The sequence below is a fragment of the Pogoniulus pusillus genome, chromosome Z, assembly GCF_015220805.1.
Source record: "Pogoniulus pusillus isolate bPogPus1 chromosome Z, bPogPus1.pri, whole genome shotgun sequence".
NCBI lineage: Eukaryota > Metazoa > Chordata > Aves > Piciformes > Lybiidae > Pogoniulus > Pogoniulus pusillus.
The window spans coordinates 36,564,703-36,572,469 of record NC_087309.1 but is presented as its reverse complement, the minus strand read 5'-3'; the positions used below and the strand labels follow the sequence as shown (position 1 = coordinate 36,572,469).

The 7,767-nt window shown below is 43.4% G+C and overlaps 1 non-coding gene across 1 annotated transcript; it reads left to right on the top strand.

The window, feature by feature from the left end:
* The first annotated feature begins 4,152 nt into the window (after positions 1-4,152).
* LOC135173750 (U6 spliceosomal RNA) lies at positions 4,153-4,262 on the top strand. The gene has a single exon (XR_010301419.1). It is a non-coding gene; the product is annotated as a U6 spliceosomal RNA (small nuclear RNA).
* The last annotated feature ends 3,505 nt before the right edge of the window (positions 4,263-7,767 follow it).

Genomic DNA, 7,767 nt, shown 5'->3' with positions numbered 1-7,767 from the left:
GTCAGAGGGAGGAAGTCATCACAGCCCATTACTGTCGTCCTGAAATGCATGAATATTCACAGAATACCTTCGTTCATTGTCCATTCTAGGGATAAATCTCAACAGATGCCATGGATACCTCTATTTCTATAGCTTTATGAAATAATGCAGAATCTTTAAAAAAAATGTCAGTGACTAATTTATTAATAAAAAGAAATAAAATTATCTGAGGTAGCATATTTATAGCCTTCCATAAATTAAAAAAGACCATGAAATAAAAATAAATGCAACACTTGAAAGTAAATGAGGCCAGTGGTTTGGTGGCAACTTTAGAAGTGGGTAGTGGGCATATTGTATGCACTGATATTTATTTGTGTTTGACACCTTTAGTCCAGAGGTAAGCTATAAAATGTATGACTTCTTCAGAGGTCAGTTTCATTAAACACCCAGGCATGAAGTTTTACTGAGGCAACTGTCCCAAAGTCTGTCATGGTAAACATTTGGATTATAAACTACATCATTTCAAATGTTTTTGTTATGAATTCATTCCACTGCTCAATGATGTCATGAAGCAGACATAGCTGACTGCATTTTCATGCTGCACACAGATATTCAGGTTTTGTACTGGATATTTCCAGCCAAATGTAAAGCTCAGCTTCTCATCCCAGACATTCTTCTTATTGTGTGCCACCTCTGACTGAAGCAGAGGCAGAAGAATATTTTTTTTTTCCTTGCAGGTTATTTTGCCTAGGTCAAGGGATGTATATATATTTTTTTTCCCTAGTATTTTGAGATTATTTTCCATATTTGCCAGCTATTTCTCAAAAGTGCAAAATTTCACTCAATATGTTTTACTGAAATGTTCAACAAAAAGTCATTTCATCCCTGCTCCTCCAGTACTCCACAGCAACATGTCCAGATTCATAAAAATCTGAATTAACCCAACTAACTACAGATTTATTCCAATAGAAGAAAGTTGTATCAATGCAGACTATGATAGGGAAAATTGTATGAGGGTTAAAATAAAAATCCCATGAAAAGCACTGTGTTTAACCACATTTGTGCTATGGCAACTTTGGGTTTTTTTCTGTCACAGAGGTACAGCTTTCCCAAAATACAAAATTAGAGAGAAGTTTAGGTCTACAGGAGATAGAGAGGACTTGGAGAAGGTATGGTGCTTGTTGTCTTCTGGGAAAAAAAATTTAAAAGGTAATCTAATAATGATGAAGAGAGCAATTGTAATGCTGAAATGTAGTATCTAATGTTGAAGAGAGCATGGTAAATTCATACAGCTGGATGATGGGCAAGTTGTGTCTCTTTTTTATGAGCAAAAAATGTCAGGCAAATCTGAGGTGTCAGCGCAGTACTCGCTGCAATTGCTCTCCCTGGGATTTCTTGTGGTGCTTGATCACAGATTTACTGCCACAGATGAGATGCTTCCAGGCTGCACTTACCCAGCAGCCATGCTCATGCTTCTTCCTCCTCAAAAGACCTCTTTTGCGCTCAGACAGGGCCATCTTTGATCTCAGCTTGGGGTCCACTGTTAACTGCTGTTGGGAGGCGGTTTCAAATCAGCAGGTCAACCAGATCTTTTGAAGATAGAGCCATTTATTCAGCAGCTAGAACAGCAACCACAGGCAGCTAGAGAAGCATAAATTTTGTGTCTGGTTGGCCATTAAAACAGGGCTTTACTGTTTGTGGTCTCGAGCTGAGTCAGTAGCACCTTTGGGACAGTGCGGTGATAAATGCGTATTCATCACCGTTGTATAATTTGGTTGTGGAAGGACATGTTCAGTCTGGCTCCTTGGGGATGGAAGTGTAGGCCCATCCTGGTGCCTTTGTGCCCTCAGCACAAGAAGGGTGGGAAGGCAAGGAGGCCATGGTGACAGCTGCGATGGATATCTTGGGGCCGGAGGAAGCAGTGTTTCTGCCACTATTTACATTTCTTACAGACAATTAGCTCCAGAGTTAACCTGCCTCTGCTGCAAAAATATTAGGAAAAAAGGTAAAGGTATCTGTATCCTGCACTGAGACTGCTATTTGAGCTACCAGTGTTTCACTGAAGGCTTTCAATAGCACTGAATTTTCTTACAATGCAAGTGATGGCATGTCTGTGGCAGAAACACAGGGTCAGATGCTCACTTGGTTTGTCTCCAAACTAGGTTGAACACAGCCATGTCATGACCATTTAGCCCTTACTGTCCAGAATCAGGATATAACCATGATTTGTGGAACGAAGTGGCATTTTAAATAGCTACTGTGAGACTTATATTTTAATTTCGGTATAAATGACTTGAATGTGTAGCTTTCAGAAGTAGTTGTAGATATTTGTAAAGTTCTAAGATGACATGGCTTCTAAGTGTGCAGTATTTAGTAACAAAATAAGGCATCTACTATTGGAGGACTTTTTTTTTTGTGTTTTTTTTTTTTTTTTGTGGGTCTGTTTGTTTGCTTGTTTTTCCAGATACAAGAGCCTGAGGGAGGCTGTACTATCTTTTCAACCCTTGCCACAGGCCAAAATCATTCAGTATTTAAGCAGATTACATCCTGTGGAAAGATACTTTTGCATGCTAGACTTAATGTTAATCCTCAAGAAGATTATAAAAAACTGGTAAATGAGCAGAAAGAAAAAAGGAGAAGGAGAAGAAGAGGAGGAGGAGGAGGAGGAGGAGGAGGAGGAGGAGGAGGAGGAGGAGGAGGAGGAGGAGGAGGAGGAGGAGGAGGAGGAGGAGGAGGAGGAGGAGGAGGAGGAGGAGGAGGAGGAGGAGGAGGAGGAGGAGGAGGAGGAGGAGGAGGAGAAAAAGGAGAAGGAGAAGGAGAAGGAGAAGGAGAAGGAGAAGGAGAAGGAGAAGGAGAAGGAGAAGGAGAAGGAGAAGGAGAAGGAGAAGGAGAAGGAGAAGAAGGAGAAGAATGAGAAGAAGGAGAAGAAGGAGAAGGAGAAGAAGGAGAAGAAGGAGAAGAAGAAACAACCTTCCCATTTATGTTGTGTGTTTCTGCTGCAATCAGGAAAGTAAAGCAGAGCTAGGAGGAAATTAGGATTCTCTGCAGGCACTGTTGGTTTTGGAGGGCAGTAATCATATGTCCATGTCACTAGAGACCATATTTTTGAGCTCCTCAGATCCTTTAACAAATTTATATTTGTCAAGAAGAAGCACAATGTCCCCTATGTACACAAATATCCTTTCATCTGCTTTACCAAGGTGATGTTTTAGAATGCCCTCTCACTGTCTGGTGATCCTGTTCCACTGCAGGGATTTATGGAAGTTCAATAAATATACACTCTGATGGGCTGGAACATTCATGTGAGAAAATCTACTGCTGTTGTGGTAAAGTCCATGTCCACAGATTTATTAGGAATGTCCTTATTCCTGGAAGCACCAGCTATTCCTGTAACTCACTGCCACTAAGGTTTTTGCCCATATTCTCTTTTCATGCACACATTACAGAACGGAAAGCCACATCTGCACTCCTGCCACTGGGATCATTTCTTTGTTTGTTATTGGATCATATCATTTTACAGTTTATCTTGTGTAAAGGGTGATTCAGAGAGCTGCTGAGAGCTGAGCTTCCCAAGACTGTTGTTAACAGCTAAGCTTTGTTAAGTGTAAAAGACTTCCTTTAAAGTTTGCATTGAAGTCATATTATAACATCTAATAAAATCTACAATAAATCACTGGGGCAAGGAGAGAAAAGAGATGAAGGATGACAAGGAGAGGAAATTTTCTTTGCTCCATCTCCCTGTGGACTGATGGTATTTTTAGAAAGGCTGGGAGCAGAACTGTATCAACAGTGGGTACAGCATGCACCCATGGATAGAGAACTGTGCTCCAGCTCAGTTTCATGTACCCTGTGTACTTCACAAAGGAAGTGTGTGTCAGCTGTGTAGACAGAGGAATAACCCCAATGTTGTGTTTGTCATCATTTAAACCTGTATTTGACAGCCTACATTGACTACAAGTTGACCACTAAGTGGTCATCATCAAAATGGATCTCACTGTGACTTTAGAATGTTTTGAGAACTCTGAGAATGGGTTTCCTTAGCATAACAATTAGCATGAAACCATATCACAACTTACAATTACTGCTTGTAGAGTTAGAGTTTTATAGCAGTAGCTCTCAAATTCCATCAGTTTTCCTCCCTTATTACATGTTTTCTCTTTAAGTAGTGAAGACTGAAGCCTTCAAACCACCAACAGGAAAATGAAATTGGAACGATACAGAGAAGATTAGCATGGCCCCTGCGCAAGGATGACACGCAAATTCGTGAAGCGTTCCTTATTTTTTTCCCCTCAATTCAAGAAAGATGTTGAGGTGCTGGAACATGTCCAGAGAAGGGCAACAAGGCTGGTGAGGGGCCTGGAGCACAAACCCTATGAGGAGAGGTTGAGGGAGCTGGGGTTGTTTAGCCTGGAGAAGAGGAGGCTCAGGAGTGATCTTATTACTATCTACAGCTACCTGAAGGGGCATTGTAGCCAGGTGGGGGGTGGCCTCTTCTCCCAGGCAACCAGCAATAGAACAAGGGGACATAGTCTCAAGTTGTGCCAGGGTAGGTATAGGCTGCATATTAGGAAGAAGTTCTTCACAGAGAGAGTGATTTCCCATTGGAATAGGCTGCCCAGGGAGGTGGTGGAGGCACCGTCCCTGGGGGTGTTCAAAAAAAGACTGGATGAGGCACTTAGTGCCATGGTCTAGTTGACTGGATAGGGCTGGGTGCTAGGTTGGACTGGATGATCTTGGAGGTCTCTTCCAACCTGGTTGATTCTATGATTCTATGATTCTATGATTCATGTCTCCGTGTTTAAGAGCTGATCTATTTGTAAAACTGCAAAATCAATTATTTTAACAACAAAATACTCCAAATGCCACTCTCTTTCCTCTGATGTGCATTTTTCTCTTTGCATATAACCAAGCTAGGATTACTGATTTCAAGATGTCACCAAACTTTTCCTTAGAAAGTTACCTAGTAAGTTGAGCTGCTCATCTGCAGTTGCCACATTGCCATTTTCTAGATTGTAGAGGAACAGTATCAGGAGTGGAAGAAATTTATCCAGGAAAATATTCTACCATGCTTAATTTTTCTTAGTTTATCTGTTTATCTCTTTGACCAAAACAAATACTGTTTTATTGCAAAAAGCCCTTTTATGTTTATTGTTTTTTTTCTACTCCTACTGTGTCTCATGCTTTCCACATCTTTTCATGTGATACTTCATTCTGGTCTCTGTTAGTGTATCATAAATTGTCTCTTGAATTAGATTAGCTCCAGAGATTTTTAAGTACTGTTACTAATGCAAGAAATATTACCCTATTCATAAATCACATTTCGCATTGGGACAAATTAATTTCCTACCTCTGAATTCATAAAGAAATCTGAAAGTTCAACAACTACCCCTTAAAATACTTTGTTGCAAATCTGTTTTTTGAAATCTTCAGAGATGCATCTTGTGTGCACACATCACCATGATCTTTTAATGCACAGAATAAGTTTTATATAAACATATCACATCTTTAAGAATTGAGCACCAAATGTCAGATTTTCAAGCATTGGAGATAAATACTTTATCCAGCTGGCGGCCAGTCACTAGTGGTGTCCCTCAGGGATCATTGCTGGGCCCCATCCTCTTTAACATCTTCATAGGTGATCTGGATGAGGGCATGAAGTCAGTCATCAGCAAGTTTGCAGATGACACTAAGCTGAGGGCAGATGTGACTGGGTTGGAGGGCAGAAGGGCTCTGCAGCAGGACCTTGACCGCCTGGACAGATGGGCAGAGTCCAATGGGATGACATTCAATAGCTCCAAGTGCAGGGTGCTGCACTTTGGCCACAACAACCCCATGCAGAGATACAGGCTGGGGTCGGAGTGGTTGGAGAGCATCCAGACAGAGAGGGATCTGGGGGTGCTGATTGATACCCACCTGAACATGAGCCAGCAGTGTGCCCAGGTGGCCAAGAGAGCCAGTGGCATCCTGGCCTGCATCAGGAATGGTGTGGTCAGCAGGAGCAGGGAGGTCATTCTGACCCTCTACTCTGCACTGGTTAGACCTCACCTTGAGTACTGTGTTCAGTTCTGGGCCCCCCAGTTTAGGAGGGACATTGAGATCCTTGAGCGTGTCCAGAGAAGGGCGACGAGGCTGGTGAGAGGCCTTGAGCACAGCCCTACGAGGAGAGGCTGAGGGAGCTGGGGTTGTTTAGCCTGGAGAAGAGGAGGCTCAGGGGTGACCTTATTGCTGTCTACAACTACCTGAGGGGTGGTTGTGGCCAGGAGGAGGTTGCTCTCTTCTCTCAGATGGCCAGCACCAGAAGAAGAGGACACAGCCTCAGGCTGCACCAGGAGAGATTTAGGCTGGAGGTGAGGAGAAAGTTCTTCACTGAGAGAGTCATTGGGCACTGGAATGGGCTGCCCGGGGAGGTAGTGGAGTCGCCATCCCTGGGGCTGTTCAAGGCACCTGAACATGAGCCAGCAGTGTGCCCAGGTGGCCAAGAGAGCCAATGGCATCCTGACCTGCATCAGGAACAGTGTGGCCAGTAGGACAAGGGAGGTTATTCTTCCCCTGTACTCAGCACTGGTAAGGCCGCACCTTGAGTACTGTGTCCAGTTCTGGGCTCCTCAATTCAAGAGAGGTGTTGAGGTGCTGGAACATGTCCAGAGAAGGGCAACAAAGATGGTGAGGGGCCTGGAGCACAAACCCTATGAGGAGAGGTTGAGGGAGCTGGGGTTGTTTAGCCTGGAGAAGAGGAGGCTCAGGGGTGATCTTATTACTGTCTACAACTACCTGAAGGGGCATTGTAGCCAGGTGGGGGGTGGCCTCTTCTCCCAGGCAACCAGCAATAGAACAAGGGGACACAGTCTCAAGTTGTGCCAGGGTAGGTATAGGCTGGATATTAGGAAGAAGTTCTTCACAGAGAGAGTGATTTCCCATTGGAATAGGCTGCCCAGGGAGGTGGTGGAGGCACCGTCCCTGGGGGTGTTCAAGAAAAGACTGGATGAGGCACTTAGTGCCATGGTCTAGTTGATTGGTTAGGGCTGGGTGATAGGTTGGACTAGATGATTTTGGAGGTCTCTTCCAACCTGGTTGATTCTATGATTCTATGATTCTAATGTAAGATTGGACGTGGCACTTGGTGCCATGATCTAGCCTTGAGAATTGTGGTAAATGGTTGGACTTGATGATCTGTGAGGTCTTTTCCAACCTTGGTGATACTGTGATAAAAAGCTCTTATCTCCTGTTCAAATGTATTATCACTTTCATTATAATTGCAATTCATCACCTATTTTTCTTAAAGATATAACCTGGCAAATATACTACTAGTCAAAATAAACAAGAAAAAAAAATACCATTTTCCAGTGACGTGTCTAACAACTAAAACCAACCAAAACTTTAAGAAAAGGCAAGACACATTCAGGGGTAACCTCATTGCTGTCTACAACTACCTGAAGGGAGGCTGTAGCCAGGTGGGGGTTGGTCTCTTCTGCCAGGCAACCAGCAATAGAATAAGGGGACACAGTCTCAAGTTGTGCTGGATGAGGTATAGGCTGGATGTTAGGAGGAAGTTCTTCCCAGAGAGAGTGATTTGCCTTTGGAATGGGCTGCCCAGGGAGATGGTGGAGTTGCTGTCCCTGGAGATCTTCAAGAAAAGCCTGGTTGAGACACTTAGTGCCTTGGTCTAGTTGACTGGCTAGGGCTGGGTGCTACATTGGACTTGATGATCTTGGAGGTCTCTTCCAACCTGGTTGATTCTATGATTCTATGATTTCTGTGTACTTATAATCAGTCGAGACAAACACAACC